Genomic DNA, 19622 nt, shown 5'->3' with positions numbered 1-19622 from the left:
CCCTGAAGAGAAGGGATACACTACCCACTCCAGTATTCATGGGCTTCCCTGGTGGCTCAGATGGTAAAGAATCTGCCTGCAATGTTGGAGACCTAGATTCAACCCCTGGTTTGGGAAGATCCCCTGGAGGAGGAGATGGCAACCCACTTCAGCATTCTTGTCTGGAGACTCCCCATGGACAGAGGAACCTGGCAGACTACAGTCCATGGGGTTGCACAGAGTCGGACACGACTTCTGTATTCGGAAGCACCCCAGCCAGCATCCTTTCTTTTCCTCTTCTACAAGCTTAGCAGGCCCTGGGGCTACTACTGCCCAGTTATGAAGGCTTTGAGCCAAGAGACTTTGGATTTGTCTTTCTCTTCATTTTCTCTGTTGAGAGTGGCTTTTTGTCCCACTAGGCAGTAAGATTCTAAGACTCAAATTGGAGTATTGACAGAGGAGAATACACAGAGATGATCAGAGTCCCACCTGTCTTTCTTGACTTCTGTATTGCAGTAGATCTGGGTTTGATCCCTGGGTTGGGAAGATCCCCTGGAGAAGGGAACAGCTACCCACTCTGGATACCCATTCTGGCCTGGAGAATTCCATGGACTGTACAGTCCATGGGGTCACAAAGAATCGGACACGACTGAGTGACTTTTGCACTCACTCACTCACCCAGCAAACAATAAAATTCTCTTTTGCCTGGTTGTGTTATTGTTCCCTGTACATATATGTCCTCCCCAGGACCTCACAAAGAGGAGATGGCTGGCCAAGGCAGAATTCAGGCATTCCCAGATCCCCCCAACCAAATATCTTCTCCTTACTCTCTTAATATCAGTCCTTGAAAGATAACCTGAACAGGCCAGACTTACGTTGGAGATGGCTAAAAAAAATGAAAATAAAAAGACCAGTGAGGGAAATTAAGGAAAATTCAACACTGCTTGATAACTGATGAGGCATTGAAGGACTAGGAGGGCAAAGGTCAGAACTTATTCCAAAGTTTTAAGAATTAAATGATGGAGGGCTTCCATAGTGGCTCAGGGGTAAAGAATCTGCCTGCCAATGAAGAGCACACAGGTTTGATCCCTGGTCCAGAAAGATCTCATGTGCCTGTGTGTCACAACTATTGAGCCTGTGCTCTAGAGCCCAGGAAGCATAACAGGAAAAGCCACCAAAGTGAGAAGCCCTCACACTGCAACTCAAAGGGTCACCCCTGCTTTCCACAACTAGAGAAAATGAAGACCCAGCAGAGCCAAAATTAAAAATTTTTTTAAATGTACATGAAAATAATAATTAAAACCATTTGAAGCTTAAGAAAAATAGATATATGGAACAAAAGAGTTTAAAATGAATATGTTTATACACAAATTTAGGTAGCATTTTAGATGAGTGAGATAAAGATGCATTAGTTAGGGATATGTGACTATTGGGATAATTAAACAGCTCATTGTGAAAAAAATAAAGCTAGGCTACTACCACACTTCATGTGGGGCGGCCAATTTAGATGGAAAGAGGCTGTGTTTGGTTTCAGGCAGACTGAGTGGCAACAGGGAATTCATGTGTTGTGGGAAGGTTATTGTGGGCAGGGTCAGCAGCGTGGAATGAAGGCAAGGAGGCTGAGGTGGACCAATCAGGCTTTGACCGAAAACTTGTACGTGGAGGTGCAACGAAATAGGAGGGAGGGGAGGATTCGAGAGACAGGGAAGAAAACGTAATCAGGTCTTGGAGATCGATTAGATTTTAAGAGTGAGGAGTGAGTGAGTATCCAATAACTCCCTAAGATTTACCTAGTAGCTTTGGACAGTTGCTCTTTTTCACAGGATTCTTTACTCATTTATTTATTCCACAAATATCTTGTAACAGTCACCTTTGAGTGCGACTTTGGGCGGGATGAGCTCAACAGATTTCCCCCTTCTCTGGAAACTACCCCTATTTACAGAGTGGCCCCCAGAAGTCAGGCCTGCACTTCAGAAACACCTGCCCCTGCCCCCGCATTAGTGAGCAAGGCAGGCATAAAATCATCTGACCCACGCTGTGCCAACTTTAGAAATTTAGTACGTTTGGCTAAGAGACACAGAGACTGGAAGCATGCTGGTCACAGCTGATGGAGTTACAGATAAAAAGTCTGTGAACACCACTGAGGTCCTCAAGGCTGCAGGCTTCCCATTGTGCCTTCTGGCCACAGGTGATTAGCCCAGAAGCAGGTACCTGACTAAAGCTGGACTAATCACATGGAGATATTGACATTGACATTGTGATCTCTCTCTCCCCCGCTCCTTCTCCCCCATCCCTTCTCTCTTTCTCTCTTTTCTTGACAACTTATTTAAGGTTGGGAACTGGAGACAGTGGCCCTTCGTGCATGCTAAGTTGCTTCAGTTGTATCTGACTCTTTGTGACCCATGGACTGTAGCCTACCAGGCTCCTCTGTCCATGGGATTCTCCAGGCAAGAATACTGGAGTGGGTTGCCATGCCCTCTCACAGGGGATCTTCCAGATCTAGGGATCAAACCGGCATCTCCTGCATTGGCAAGCAGGTTCATTACCACTAGCGCCACCTGGGAAGCCCCGGAGACAGAGGGCATTTTCCACCAAATGAACAGGAAACAAACAGTAGTGAGAGAAAAGGGAGGCAGACACATGCAGAGAAGCCAATGTGAGATAGTACTTCCTGGGGTCACCAGAGTGCTCTAGTCTCTGGTTCTCTTCCCAGAACCCACAGGATCCCTGTCCTGGAGTTTTATAAGTTCTCGAGTAGCCTCCTAATCAATTGCCTTTTTTTTTGGCTTAAAGCACTTTGAGTAGAGTTTCTAATGGGCAGACACTCCAACCTAGAGCTCTAATGAATATACATCTGTGTATGAGGCTCTGGGCAAGGCACCAGCGATCAACATGAATCATGCTTGGTTCTATACTCAAGGAACTTTTGAACACTGGGAAAAATATATACTCTGTTATCAATAACTACTTTACAGATAGGAAGAGAAAGCCCACTAGACATGTATGAGGCAAGCTCTTTGGGGATTTAGGGGGGTTTAGCACTTGCCCAACCCTGAGAGTGAGTATGTCCTTAAATTTTGCACCCCAGGCTTATAGTGATGGTCAGGAGAATTTCATAGAATAATTTGTATCTGAGCTAACCTAGGGGCAGGGAGGATTTGGACTTGGTATCAAGGTCATACACCTCAAGATAAAGTAACAGAATAGAAAATACTCCCATGAGAACTCACAAGAGCTCCTCTAGGGTCATCAGACTCTTAAGTATGACTTAAGTGTTCAGAGGATGAAGGAAGAAGATAAGAGAGTAAGAAAAAAGGAGGGATCATAGAGTCACATTCTGCAGGCACCGAAAAATTAGTGATGACTGTTAAGCTGAGAAATGACATAATCAGAGGTTGTCGTCTTTCAGTTGCTAAGTTGTGTCCAACTCTCTATTACCTTATGGACTGTGGAATACCAGCCTGCTCTGTTCTCCACTATCTCCCAGAGTTTGCTCAAATTCATGTTCATTGAGTCAGTGATGCTATCTAACCAACTCATTCTCTGCCACCCCCTTCTTCTTTTGCCTTCAATCTTCAATGATAGCATCAGGGTCTTTTCCAATGAGTTGGCTCTTCGCATCAGGTGGCCACAATATTGGAACTTCAGCCTCAGTCCTTCCAATCAGGGTTGATTTCCTTTAGGATTGACTGATTTGATCTCACTACTGTCCAAGGGACTCTCAAGAGTCCCTCCAGCACCACAACTCAAAAGCATCTGGAGAAGGAAATGGCAATCCACTCCAGTATTCTTGCCTGGAGAATCCTATGGACAGAGGAGCCTGGCAGCCTACAGTCCATGGGATCACAAGAGTCGGACTCGACTTAGCGACTAAACCACTAGAGAAAGACTACCCTCAATTTGGCAGCAAGTGACAACTGTCCTTAAGATTTCTTTTTTTTTTCCCCTGATAGAAAAAGAAAACACTTGGAAAATGAAAATAATAAATTTTCTATTCAAATGTAAAAAAAAAGCATCAATGCTTTGGTACTCAGCCTTCTTTTTTTTTTTTTTTAAGGCCCCAAAATACATGATTTTATCAGCCTTCTTTATGGTCCAACTCTCACCTCCATATATGACTACTGGAAAAACCATAGCTTTGACTATATGACTGACCTTTGTTGGCAAAGTGATGTCTGTGCTTTTTAATATGCTGTCTAGGTTTGTCACAATGTTCTCTCCATGGCTGAGGTCACCATCCACAGTGATTTTGGAGCCCAAGAAAATAAAATCTGTCACTGCTTCCACTTTTCCCCCTTCTATTTGCCAAGAAGTGATGGAACTCGGATGTCATGATCTTAGTATTTTTTAATACTAAAGTATTTCAAGCCAGCTTTTTCACTCTCCTCTTTCACGCTCATCAAGAAGCTCATCATGCAGGGTGCTACAGATATTTTAGATTTTTCTCAGAGTAATATCTGTCTGAATCCACGCAAACTACTAGCTTAAGGTGGTGTCATTTCCATGTTAGATTGCACCACATTCCTTTGGATGACATTTTTACAGTTACTGTGATTTTTGTTCTTTTAACACTGTTCCTTGTGAAAATCAATGTGAAATGGGAAATAAGGGTTATGGTACTGTGTCTGACCTGATTCCAAGGCCTGAAAGGTTGTGCAGAGGATTATAATTATTTAATAATGAAATACAAATATTATTTTTTTCTTTCTGTCCTTTGAGTATTAAAAAAAAGAATATTAGTTGAACAGAATAGCATGAACTAAAGGAAGGGCTAAAGTCTGGACAAATAGTGGAGGCTATTGTGTTAATCCAGGCAGAAAGGTGAAAGTCTAAACAAATGGGCACTGGGAATGGACAAACTGTAGCAAAAATAATATACAATCAACATAACTTGGCAGTTGATTGGGTTTTGGAGACAAGGGAAGAGAGAAATCAAAAATACCATTAACAAAGCATGAAAAAGCATTTGATGAAAACAGTGTCCAAGATATGTATATGAAAAATGCAAGGGGTAGAACTGTGTATATGATATTTTACCAGTTGTATTTTTAAAAGAGAAAAATAGCTAAATAAGCCTACTTGCTTACATATGCAAAATATATGTAGATATCCTTAAAGGAATTCACACAAACCTTATAGCATTAGTGGCCTCTGAGAGTGGGAATGGGTGGCTAGGGTCAGTAGTGGGAGAGCAGCTTTTCAGTGTTCATCATTGAACCTTTTGAATCTTAAACCATTCAGATATATTGCCTAATGAAAACAATTGCTTAAAATTGCTAAACAAGGGCTTCCCTGGTGGCTCAGAGGTAAAGAATTCACCTGCCAATGCAGGAGACACAGGTTCAGTCCCTGATCCAGGGAGATCCCACATGCCACAGGGCAACTAAGCCGGTGCTCCACAACTACTCTAGAGCCTGTGTTCCATAACAAAAGGAATCACTATATTGAGAAATCTGAGCCCTGCAACTAGAGAGTAGCCCCCGCTGACCACAACTAGAGAAAGCCCATGCAACAGCGAAGACCCAGCGCAGCCAAAAAATAACTAAATAAAATAAAAACCCAAACTGTAATATAAACTGTCAACCACATAATTTTTTTTTTCAGTTCTATAGACCATGAGTCCCCAACCTCAGGGATCTAATGCCTGATGATCCGAGGTGGAGCTGATGTAATAATAATAGAAATAAAGTACACAGTAAATATAATGTGCTCAAATCATCCTGAAACCACCCCAACCCCCACCCGGGTCCATGGAAAAATTGTCTTCCAGGAAACTGATCCCTGGTGCCAAAGAAGTTGGGGACCACTGTTATAGACAATTACAGATGAAGGGGTGATGAAGTCAAACAGAGCAAACCTCAAAATGATTCTCCACTGAAGCACTATGGCAACTGTTTAAGGCACTGAGCTTTGAGTGTGATCTTTCAAAATTATTTCAGCAAAGGTTACATGTCTTATTAGAGACTTGTTTATCTAAAAAACATTTTATATACAAATAATTTTTAAACTTCAACAACAGTAGGAGCATACATTTCACAGTTTAAACATAGTTGGATATAAAATGAACTCAACTTTGGTTTGTGTGTCTGCAGGAAAGTATCAGCCACTTAATTTTTAAATTTTGTTTAAACTTTTGATTACCTGTGGTTCAAACATTAAAATGTATATAAAGGCATACAATGAAAAGCCTCTTTCCACCTCGAGCTATTTTCCATCCACCCCAAGAGATAACTACTGTTAGTGGTTTCTTCTTTTCCTTCCAGATATTTTTAATACATATATAAACTACCATGAAAATGTATTTTTCACAATAATAGTATGCTCTATACGCTCTTATGTACCTTGTTTTTTAAAAAAACAACAACATATAAAGATTTTTCCATAATAATACGAAAAGAGTCTTCATTCGTCTATGTAGCTGCATAGTGTTCTATTATATACATGTATCATAATTTAATTACCCTTGTGATGGACATTTAGTTGTCATGTTTTGCTGTTATAAATAATGCTACAATGAATAACTTTGTCTGAATGGCACTATACCTGGGAGGGAGTATAATTGTAAGATACATCCCTAGAAGTGGAATTGTTAAGTCAAGAGTTTTCTTGACCAGATACTGACAGATTCTCTTAGAGATTGTTCCAACCTATACTTTCACCAACACCAGATAAAGGTGCCTCTTTCTGAAGAATTTTGCTAACATATCATGGTTGCTTGCTTGCCTGGAATAATGCAGAATAGTGAAACAAGCAAATATATGTAATCACATTACATATTATAATTTTTTAAAAGATTTTTTATGGCCACTTATTGCAAAAAAATAAAAACTTTATCCATAAGTGGAATATGCTGCCTACCCTAAATCTTAAGCTCTTTGTGCTCCATTTTTCCTTTCTTTTCATATGGGTGATTCTTTACTTCCCCATGGCCCAAAATAATTTTGACAAGTGTTTTATCTATTTTAGAAATAATATTTATCACTTGAATAGCATAATAAGACTTAAAATTGTTTTCATTATAAAAAATGATTCTCCCGTTATCCAGCTTCAACTCAATTCATAGCAGATCTTATCCACATCTTCCCTACTCAGGATTATTTCAAAGCAAATCTCACACTTCATATCATTTCTCATATCACTTCAAATATCTCCAGGTGGATCTATAAAATATATGGGTAGAACCACACTAGGATTATCCTACTCTAAAAAAGTAACAATAATTTCTTAATATCATTGAATATCCCATCACTGTTCATTTTCCCCTGATGTCTATTTAAATTTTTTTCTCATTGTGTATTTCAATCTTGATTTGAACAAAGAATATATATTATGATGGGTTGAAGTGAAAATCGTGTCTGACTTTTTGCAACCCCATGGACTATACAGTCCATGGAATTCTCCAGGCCAGAATACTGCAGTGGGTAGCCTTTCCCTTCTCTAGGCGATCTTCTCAACCCAGAGATCAAACCCAGGTCTCCCACATTGCAGGTGGATTCTTTACTAGCTGAGAATACTGAAATGGGTAGCCTATCCCTTCTCCAGTGGATCTGCCCGACGCAGGAGTCGAACCGGGGTTTCCTGCATTGCAGGTGGATTCTTTACCAACTGAGCTATCAGGGACTGTCTATGATGTTCTAACATTCAAAACTGCCTAAGAATTCTCCACTCCCTCCCTCTTCCCCAGGGAAGAAGGTGATACTCATCAATTGGTGATCCCGGAACAGGACCTTTTAAAGAGGTTATCCTCTGGGTGATAGGATGCTGGCCTCCACGTGGTCAGCTCCAGAGCATGCTCTGTCCCTGCAGAGGGCAGTTCTATTCTACATGGTGACTCTAATATGGGGGAGAGACCCAGCAGGAAGTATACGACTACAGATTTAAGTCCTATTCTCCAATCCCTTTTATGTGATAATGTTGATATTTTATCTCTATTTTTGCATTGCTTCTATACTCAGAGGGTGCTATAGGCTGAATGTATGTGTGTCTCCCTCCACCCCCCGAATTCATATGTTAAAAACTAACCCCCAATGTGATGATATTAAGAAGTAGGGCCTTTGGGCAGTGATAAGGCCATAAGAATAATAATGGGGGGGCCTCCTGAATAGGATTAGTGCCCTTATAAAGAGACTCCAGAGAGCCCCCTCACCCCTTCTGCCATGTGAGGGCACAGCATCTATGAATGAGGAAGTAAGCTCTCACCAGACACCAAATCTGCTGGCACATTGATCTCAAACTTCTCAGCCTTCAGAATTGTAATAAACAAATGTCTGAGGCTTATAAACCACTCAGTCTATGGTATTCTGTTATAGCAGCCTGAATGGATTAAGAAAGAGGGAAATTGTAAACACAGCAGATTATCTGATATGCTTGTATGAGAAATTCAACCGAAAGACTATTGGAGGGTATGCTTCCTAGAAAACAAATTAAATGAAAAATCAAGGTAAATATTAACTTAGAGGGTGTGTGTGGAGAGGGGAGATTGTACAAACAATGAAACTGAAGCACAGAAAATCAGCAGGCTCAGTATTCATTCACTCCAGATATTTATGGATAGCCTTCTACATGCCAGGCATATTCCTAGGCCTGGGGGCCACAGTGGTAAAGAGAATCCCTTCCCTCAACAAATAGATAGTCAATATTTAAATCAGTAAGTACATAAAATAATGGCAGGGTGTATGTGTGATCAAGTTTGTGAAGAAAAGTAAAGCTGGAAAAAAAGATGGAGGAGGGGGTGTCATTTTAGTTAGCATAGTCTGGAAAGACTTCTCTAGTCAGGTGATATTTGAGAAGATTCATGACTGAAATAAGAAAGCAGGTCAGACAAACATCAGAGACAGGTGTATTCTGATAGAGGGAAGAGCAAGTGCAAAGACCCCGAAACTCAAGGGCACGCAGTGTGGTCACAGGTTTGGGGAATCACAGAGGCCATTGGTGCTGGGGAGAAGTCTTGGAGAGAGAAACAGCAGGAAGAAGAGGGAGCCAGGGCCAGATCCTATAGTGCTTTGCAGGATGTGGCACAGACTTGAATAATTCATTAGCAGGATAAAGTATGCACTGAATACTGATGTAACTAAAACCCATGAGAAGGGATGGCGATTGTCCAAAATGTCAAATCCTCACCTATTACAACAGAAAGTCAATAGATAACATCTAGAAATCCAGCAATATGAAGAATTAGCATATTATTTGGAAATACGGAGATAAATACCAGAAGAAACAGCTAAGAGTTGATAGTGATTGCCTCCAGAGAGGAACTAGGCTGGATGGCAAGGGAGTGGGAAAGCAGACCACTGTTTATTATTGTAAGGCTTTTAGTATGGGGTAATTTTTAAAAGCATAAGCCATATTACTCTGACAAGATTAAAAAACAAAACAAGAAAAAACCCACCGAAAAACCGATGGGACCTCTCATGTCCTAGTTTCACACGCAATGACGGGGTGATCTTCTTGTCTTAAGGGGAAATCTGGCTCCCTGTAACTGTCACCTATTGGCCTAGTTCAGCTGTTTGGAAAGAGCTGAGAAGACTGAGCCCTCCTCCCTGGGAAGCAGGTCTCTCAGAAGGTCCTCTGGGGCGGTCCAGCTGTTTCATCTCTTCCTCCCAAGACAAGGTTTCCTCACAGAACCAGCTCAACTCGGTGATAAGCAGCAGCCCAGATGGGCAGTCTGGGGGCTAAGATAAGGGACAGAACAGGGTTTGAACTTAAAACCCAACCCACCAGGGCATTCCTACACAGTTTCACCGGGCTGTGGGCTGTGTTTAGAGGGAAAAGTTATGAGGGAAGAGAAGTTAACATTCACTGAGCATTCAGTATGCTTTAGTTTTAAAAGCCAGAGGCTTTACATATGTTATTTCACTTAAGCCTCGGAAACAATCCTATGTGGTTAATACCGCTGAATTGTACACTTAAAAATGGTTCAGATGGATGTATTGTACAACACAGGGGATGTGGCCAATATTTTTGTAATAACTGTAAATGGGAATGTAACCTTTCAAAACTGTATGAATTGTTTTAAAAATAAAAACAAAAAATGGTTAAGATGGTAATTTTGTTATGTGTATCTTACCACAATTAAAAAAAACAAACAAACAAACCTTGTGTGGAAAGTATTGTCCCCATTTTTCAGAAGAGGAAACGAGACTCAAGAAGTTGAGCACTTGTAAATCAACTATACTTTAATAAAAATTATTTTAAAAGAAAGAACGAAATTAAGCAGCTTGTTCAAACTACCCAGCCAGTAGCTGTTTGAGTCAGGTGTGTGTGTGTGTGTGTGTGTAAAGTTGCTTCAGTTGTGTCTGACTCTTTTTGAACCTATGGACTGTAGCCCGCCAGGCTCCTCTATCCATGGGATCCTCCAGGCAAGAATACGGAGTTGGTTGCCATGCCCTCCTCCAGAGGATCTTCCCTACCCAAGGATCGAACCCTCATCTTTTACCTCTCCTGTGCTGGCAGGCAGGTTCTTTACCGCTGGCGCCACCTGGGAAGCAAAGGAGCTGCCTGTGTCAGGCTTCAAAGCCAGTGGCTTTCTGCCCTCTGGGAGATCTCAGGAGATAAAGTAAATGCCAAGGGAAACAGAAGGAGTCAGCCCCAGGAGGGGTTCATGGTCTTTCTTCAGTGTCTCACAGTTTTGCTCGCTGCCAGCCTGGCACTCCTCCCTGGAGATGTGAGCAAATGTGAAGTGAGGCTCATTAATTACCATTCCCCCACACTCAGCAGCTCTGGGAGAGGGGGTTCCATCAGTCTGTCTCTCACGCATGAAGGCCACGTCCACGAGCGGCCCTGTCTGTGGCAGAGGAACGTGCAGCTCTGAGACTTCTCGGCTACTCCACGGGAGGCTCCTTTCACTTGATTTCAGGTTCCAAATTAGCTGAATTTTTAGATGATGTAAATCCAATTCTTTCCCCGCAGGAGCTGGAGGAAATGACAAATACTTGACAGAGGGCAAAGAGAGCATCAGCATATCATTAAAATCCAGTCGGGAGAGTGGGGGTTGGGGGAGGGAAGGCTTAAGGAGGACAGGTGAAGGTGGGAAGAATAATTACAATAATAATGCCATCAAACACTTTTATAAAGCATGCCATGTGCAGACACTCTTCTAAGCACTTTATACGTATTAATTCATTTAATTCTCATGACCATGCTATGGGGTTATTATCAGTTAGCTAGAGAGTACACAGTTTATAGGCCTCCCCAGGTGGAAAAGAACCTGTCTGCCAATGAAGGAGACAAAAGAGATGTGGGTTCGATCCCTGGGTCAGGAAGATCCCCTGGAGGAGGGCATGGCAACCTACTCCAGTATTCTCGCCTGGAGAATTCCATGGACAGAGGAGCCTGGCAGGCTACAGGCCATAGGGTTGCACAGAGTTGGACACGACTGAAGCGACTTAGTACACATGCATAACAGTTTACAAAACATTGAATTATCCTATATGCCAGTGTCCACCTAAGAAAGTGAGAAAGTATTATTTATAATAGGTAAGTATTCATAGGAGGCTTTCCTAGTGGCTGAGATGGTAAAGAGTTCATCTGCAAAGCAGGAGACCTGGATTTAATCCCTGGATCGGGAAGATCCCCTGGAGAAGGAAATGGCTACCCACTCCAGTATTCCTAGCTGGAGAATTCCATGGACAGAGGAGCCTGGGGGGCTACAGTCCATGGGGTTGAAAAGAGTCGGACATGACTGAGAGACTAATACACACAAATATAACTATTGATAGAAACTGCCTAAAAGTCTGATAACAGGGAATATTAAAGCCATAGAATTTATGCAGACAAAATGGAATAATAATAACATTATTTCCTAACTGCTTGCGATACATACATTACCTCCTTTTATCTTTAAACAACCCTTTAAAGGAGGTCCTTGTAGGAGTCCATTTTACAGGAATGGAGACAGGCTCAGAAGCCTTGGAAGGTTCACTGGAGTAGATTTGAAATTCAGCCCCATCTAACTTCAGGACTCAAGCTCTTACATATGACATTATTCTGCCTCTGAAGACTGGAAGGTCAAAAGTGTTGCACAAAACTGGTACTCACCAAGATTACAATCACACAGAACCTGAGGCTGTGGGAAAATGCCAGCGGTGACCACAGTATGTGGTTTCAGTAAGGGAGTCATTTGAGTGAAATGAGTGGAAGTTGTTCTCTCTAAATACAATTGTTAAAAGAATCCCTGAACAGGACATTCTCTTCTCTGCTTTCAAGGTTAACAGTCCCCCTTAAGTTGTCACCATGCTCTGTGCCCCTTTGAGCATCTGGGCCTTCATGTCCTAGGTGCCACAGGGAGAGAGGTGGCAGGATATAGGGCTTTTCCTTTCTTGATTCCCCTGGGACCTACAGACCTGCACTGACAGCTCTATGCTGAAGTTACCCTTGCTTGGAGCAGACGACTGTGGCCCAGGTGTCTCTGGGCCATGTTTCAGTTGAGTCCCAAGCCTTCTGGGAGCCCAGGACTCCATTTACAAGCCTCCTCTCTGCCATGGGCACCCATGTCCTCATACATACCATCAGTGGCCCAGGATGTCTCAGGGCTGAAAGCTGGCTCTTCCTTGACTTCCACAAAAGAGACCACTCCCCCAGAGCTTCTGTTGATGTAGCTGAATTTCCTGACGATTTCAGAGAGCAGAACAGAGAGGTTCACGTCGAAACCACACGCTGTCATCACCTTTCTCCAAAGTCTTTGGCCTTTCTCACCTGGGCCGGCTTCTGGCCACCTCTCTGGCTCCTCTGCCTGTCTTCTGCCTGCCCCCTCCCTCATCTCCCCTTTCACTAGTTTTCTCCCTGTTCAGGCAGCTTCTCTGATAGCTCAGTTGGTAAAGAATCCACCTGCAATGCAGGAGACTCCAATTCGATTCCTGGGTGAGGAAGATCTCCTGGAGAAGGGATTAGGCTACCCACTCCAGTATTCTTGGGCTTCCCTTGTGACTCAGCTGGTAAAGAATCTACCTGCAATGTGAGAGACCTGGGTTCGATCCCTAGGTTGGGAAGATCCCCTGGAGAAGGGAAAGGCTACCCACTCCAGTATTCTGGCCTGACTGAGCGACTTTCACTTTCACTTTCTCCCTGTTAAGGAGCAAAGCCAGTAATTCCCCCAGCCTCTTGCAAACCACTTCCCCTCTTCTCCCTGCTAACTCCATTCCCACAAGTCACACCAGATCCCTGGGAGACTCAGCAAGGGTCTTTTCCTCAGAAGACACCTCCTTTCTGAAGAGCAGTTCTAATAACAACTATGATGAAAAAACGACAAGTTAAAAACCAAAATAACAATAACAACAACGAAAACTGTTACATTTGAGATCATCAGAAACAGTCTGGGTAAGACAGATTTGTGTGCGGGAGGTTTATTGGGATGTGCTCCTGGGAACAACTCCATGAGAAAAGCAAGACTGAACACTGGGGGAAGTTGAGCTTTGATGCAGTTGCAGTAAGAGTCCTCTCCCAATCTCGAAGAAAGTTCTGGAACTGGAATATCCCTTTGAAGTTATAGCACTAAGACAAGGGGGCCAGGCCTTTGTGCTCCCATCTCCACATGCCTACTGGTAGTCAATCACTGTATCAGACGGTTCCCTCAGCAGAGGACTGGTCTAGATGGGGACACAGCAGATAAATTCCCAGTACCCTGGGGAAAGGAGCTCCTGGCTCCTGAAAGGACCATATAAATGGTGAACATTGTGGTAATAAAAATTTTTTTAAAGTATAAAACAATCTAAACGCCTATCTATTGGGGATTTGATAAATCAGTAATGGTACAGTCATATCAAAGAATACTATGCAGTTGTTAAAAACTCAGCTCATTTACTGACATGGAGTGGTATTCTAGATAAGTTCTTGAGTGAAAAAGCAAGCTGCAAAATTATCTTATTACTCCATTTTTGTATTTAATTTTGTATTTAATATATTAATATATATTTAATATATTAAAATATAGACATACAGTCTAAAATATCTAGTCCAAACTTTTAATACAGACTGCCTCTGGAGAGGTAATTATACTAAAAAATTAATGTTTCTGGGGGAAAAAAAATCCTAGGCAAATGAAACCAGGTAGCCGTTGATCAAATTTAAGCCAAGGAAGTGACTTTTCTTGCTGCCGACTTGAATTTCTCTCTCCATCATTTTTCTGTAAGAAACGGCATCTCTCTCCACTTCCTGCCTTAAATTGCGCTGCAGCCTGAGCAGCTGTTGAGCAGCTGTCACGTTCTGTTCCAACACAGAGGTGGCTGTGAGCACCTATTGGAAAGGCTGTTGGCTTGGTGTCCAGTGTGGGAGGAACCGGAAGAGCTGGGGTTGCCCAAATTCCACAGATTTGTTGCCATGCAACAAACTCCCAGGCGGCGGCTCCCTCTCAGAGTCCCTCAGAGGCAGGAATCTCAGCAGCTCTCTTCATCCGTCATCCTTGTCGCTATCGTCATCAAAAGCACAATGACCACTTAAGGAGAGTTCATCATGTGCCAAGCGATGTACCAAACCCTTCTTATTCACCATCTCATTTTTTTCTCACAACAATCTGGTGAAGTTATATACAGTTATTTTGTTTTACAGACAAGAAACGGAAGTCTTCACATTTTTTGTGAATATCCTAAAAGCCATTGAACTGTACTTTTTTGGCATGTGGATGCTTCCTCAATGTTTTGTTTACTATTTATTTATTTAAATGAAAAATACAGAGCTTTTATTAGATACTTTGCCCAGTCTAGGTATATGAGATCTAGTGATGACCAAATGCTGCAGAAATTTATCAAAGTATATTTTTTAAAAAATGTATATTTCTTTGGCTGAGCCAGGTCTTAGTTGCCATGTGAGATCTAGTTCCCTGACCAGGGATGGAACCTGGGCCCCGTGCGTTGGGAGTGCTGAGTCTTAGCCACTGGGAAGTCCCTCAAAACTTTTTTTAAAAAGAGAGAACTACAGTCCATATAGGTTAGATAATGCCCAAGATCACAGATTTACAAAGTGGCTGGATGTGGTCAGTAAGAAAGAAGCAGGCGGTAGAGGCCTGCAGTGCCTGCTACACTAGAACCTCCTGCCAGCGTGAGGCACATGCTGCGGTGCTCAGGGTCCCTGACAGCTTGAGTCTCTGGGGACCCTGGGGGCTCTGGGTTGGGCAAGCTCTCTGGGCAGTCCTAGCTGTGAGCAGCAGCCTCTGGACTCCTCAGAGAGGGGCCCTAGCAGTGTGGGGATGGGGAAGGAGCTGTAAGAATGGGAGTGAGAAAAATGAGTGACATTTATCACAGGAAGCCCCCTACCAAAAGTGCTCCACTGGGTGGAGGGCTTCATCAGCAGCTGCTCAGATCGGGGCCACGAGGTGGAGAAGGGGCCGGAGGAGCTGCTGCAGCGGGGGTGGGGAGGTGGGGTGGGGGTATGTTGTAGGCGCCCTGGGAGCCTGGCATCCCACAGAGGCAATAGAGAGGGGGGCATGCAGGGAGGTGGCTGCTGCTAAAGGGGCAGCCCCAGGCTGGCTTGCAAATCTCCGTCTTCGCCCTCGCTGGAATCTGTCCTTCTGCACAAATGTGCCCTCCCAGCTATGGATCCACGCCGGCTATGTGGGTCTTACTCTAAGGACACATGCATGTGCTGCTAAGCGGACTGGCAGCATTATCTTGAAACAGTTAGTAGGGAAAGTTTGATGGGTTTGAAATCCATTGCCTATCACAAGAAATTTCCATAAGAGCTGTTAAACTCTGTAAAGATAATTTTAAATTCTGTAGAACTTTACATTTTTTTTTATCGCCTGCCTGGGCAAAATTTCTCACTGATGGTGATTGCTAAGGACTTGAATAAATCATTATTCAAAAATCTTCATTGGCAATTATTTATTGCTATTGCAAGCATATGAGGAGAGGGCAATGGCAACCCACTCCAGTACTCTTGCCTGGACAATCCCATGGACGGAGGAGCCTGGTAGGCTGCAGTCCATGGGGTCGCTGAGAGTCAGACATGACTGAGCGACTTCACTTTCACTTTTCACTTTCATGCATTGGAGAAGGAAATGGCAACCCACTCCGGTGTTCTTGCTTGGAGAATCCCAGGGATCGGGGAGCCTGGTGGGCTGCTGTCTATGGGGTCTCAAAGAGTCGGACACGACTGAAGTGACTTAGCAGCAGCAGCAGCAGCAGCAGCAAGCATATAAAAATGGATGATGGAGGACTTCCCTGGAGGTCCAGTGGGCACAGGTTCAATCCTTGGTCAGAGGGATAAGATCCCGCATGCCACAGGGTGTAGCCAGAAAACAGGGGAAAAAAAAAGAATGTTGAAAGAGTTATGTTCATGCTATATTTACCATCCTTGCTGCAGAGCAGTGCGGTCCAATCAGGAAGCCACATGGGGCCACTGAGCACTTAATTGTGGCTGGCCCAAATGGACATGTTCTGTAAGTGAAAAATACACACCAGATTCAAAGACCTAGTTAGAAAACAAGAATGTAAAATGCCTCATTCATAATTTTTATATTGATGACATGCTGAAATCATAACATTGTGGAAATAAGTTAAACTATGTCATAAATTTTTTAATGTTAGGTTCATAGAAGCAAGCTCAAGTTTCTCAGTAAAATTTGAAAATATTTTATTTGGAAAATTTTATATGAATTCAGTATGGAATATGTTCTCTAGTTACTTTATATTTATTTTTATAATTCTTTAATATAAAGAAAACATAATTATTTTTTCCATCAAGCCTCATACAGATGCCCTCAAATCCCCTCCAGTTTACTCGAACAACCCATAAAAATGTGAATGCTTCCTGTGAGGGCGATTACATGAAATTATTTAAAAGAAGGCATTTTTGAGCATCTTTCAGGTTTGAAAAGGCATTTTTGAGCATCTCATAATTCCTGGAGCCATGCTGGATTCTGCGGATACACAGAGCTGTACAAATGGTATATTGTATAGTATTGGGTTGGCCAAAAAGTTCCTTTGAGTATTTCAACATCTTGTGGAAAAACCTGAATGAACTTTTTGGCCAATCCAATATACAGAGTGAAAATATTCAGCTGTACTTATGGTATATTGTATACTGTGTGCGTGCTAAGTCGCTTCAGTCGTGTCTGACTCTTTGCGACCCCATGGACTGTAGCCCGCCAGGCTCTGCTGTCTGTGGGATTCTCCAGGCAAGATTCAAGGGAAATTTTTGTTGTTCCACTAAGGAAAGAACATCTGATAAGAAGCTCCCAGCAACTTGCTCTGTTGGCCACAGAATTTGTGGGCATCTTAGCGAGGCTTGGACCAGCCACAGAGCAGTGGGTCAGGAGGCCTCAGTCTGAATGGAGTGACAAGGAGAAGTGAGGCCCTTTGCTTTTTTTGAGTCTTATGTTCAAGTAGAGCCTCTGGCCCAGCTCCATATTACATGATTTCAGGACACGAGGGCTTTTCTCTTTCTTCCTGTAAACTCCAGAAGCTCTGGTTCAGCTGCCGAGCATCTGTGTGTGGCTTTCCTATAATTCACATGCCTGAGGCAAGGTGTGTCCAGAAGTCAGAGGCCAGGCTACCCAGGTGATTGTAAACTTGTTTAATTTTTGCATGTGTGGCTTTGGCAATCCATTTAGTCCTCATTACGGGCCAGCTGAATGCCAGGGCTGACTCTTTCCAGCTTTGCCCCCCTGGGTGGGATCCTGACTCATAAAGGGGCTCCGAGGTGCAGGACACCCACTGTGTACCCCTATTTGTGTGTGGAGATGTTAGCATTTTCTCAGATCCTCTGAGGTGAAGCCCAGGAGACAGTCCATTTAGAAAATCATCTGGGAGCTCTGAATGTGATGGAAATCAGTGTTAGATCCTAGGCTTTAGATTCACTTCCTGGAAATGCAGAGAAGCAATACAGCATGAGGTCAGATGAATATTTCTTTCTCAAATTCTGTGTGGCCTTGGGGCTATTCTGTGATATAACTGTCATACTTTCCCCATCTTTGCCCCCATATACCTGTTACTTGTGCCTAAAGCAATTGATACACAGTGTAGGTGGTACATATTACCATAAAAACTGTATATATGTGTGGATGTACATTGAGGGGGAGGACTTAGTGATAAGTGTTGTATTGAGATGACAAGGGTCCTGGATGTTATTTATTAAGTTATTTAATATTAAATAAACAGTTAAACTTTAAAAAACTGTCCAGTTAAAGGCAAAAACTAATAAAACCCTTTGAAGAAAACTAAAAGAATTTCAGCCAATTAAATGTCCAACAATAGGGGAGCAATTAAGTAAACATAGTAATAATGAGTAGTGGCTTACTGTACCCTTTACTCTGTTAGGAACTAATCTAAGTGTTTTATATGCATTATTTAAGGCTTCCCTGGTGACTTAGACAGTAAAGAATCCACCTGAAGTGCAGGAGATCTGTGTTTGATCCCTGGGTCGGGAAGATCCCCTGGAAAAGGGAATGGCAACTCACTCCAGTATTCTTGCCTGGAGAATTCCATGGACAGAGGAACCTGGCGGGCTACAGTCCATGGGGTCACAAAGAGTTGGTCATGACTAAGAGACTCACATACACACACGTATTATTTACTTTTGCTTAAGTGCTCAAAATATCCCAACAGAAGAGGACTATAATTATCACCATTTTCATTTTCTAGACAAGAAAACTGGGGCATAGAGACATTCAGCCACTCAACAAAGATCACATATCTAGTTAATAGCAGAAGTGGGATCTGAACCCAAGACTGCTGGGTCCTATGACCGACTGTCAATCACTAGATTACCAGACAACCCACTATCACACAACTATTGTAAGTTTCATAGTCAGGCACACTATAAGTGGGGCTATTAATGGTTAGAAGCTTCTAAAAAGAAGGCGATTTTGTGGCATCCAGCTGAATGTTAAGCTGCACATACTGTTTGTCACACAATCTACTACCATCCAAGAGAAACTGCATAAAGACAGTTGTACAAGTGGTTGGAAACATTGTCAATGTCCATTAACAGGGAAGTAGCAAAATAAATTTCACCACATTTATAGATGAACCATGTGGCAGCTTTCTTAAAATGCAGTGGATTTTCCTATGTTCTGATAGGGAAATGTCTTGAAGACATGAAAAACCCAGTTGTAGGAACATTTTTAAAAAGCTGTGTTGCATGAATATATAGAAAGGTCTGTAAGGATAAAAACTACACTGTTAGAAGTGGTTTACCTCTGAGGCATGCCAGGGAAAGAAGTGAGGGAACAGTCTCCTTTTTCCTTTTTGTATTTCCAAATTGTTTTAATTCTTTACAGTGAGTGTGCATTACTTTTGTAATTAAAAAAATAATATGGAAAAATTTCAATGTTCTCAACCAATTTTTAATGATATGGGGAAACATCGTAACAAGTGAAAAAAATTAGAGCATGAAATTATATATACTGTATGATCTCAGCTACAGAAAAATGCATTTAAAATCCAGGAAGGAAATATATCAAAATGTTAATAGGGACTGCCTCTGGGTGGCAGGATTAGAGGTGGTGTATATATATATTTCTTTACCTTTCTATACTTTCTAAATATGCTGTAATATTTTTATAGAAAAAAATTAAGCAGGTCTGCCAAAGGTGCACGGCAGGTTGTAAAACACAAGCAGCTGCTACCCACGCTGGGTGGCGTGGTGATCTGAGATTGCCAGCCCCCTAAGGAAAACTTCCTAATTGCAAGGGGATGGATAAGCAGAAAAGA

This window comes from Giraffa tippelskirchi, chromosome 10 (genome assembly GCF_054371585.1).
Source record: "Giraffa tippelskirchi isolate mGirTip1 chromosome 10, T2T-mGirTip1v1.2.pri, whole genome shotgun sequence".
NCBI lineage: Eukaryota > Metazoa > Chordata > Mammalia > Artiodactyla > Giraffidae > Giraffa > Giraffa tippelskirchi.
Note: the sequence above shows the minus strand (reverse complement) of the source record.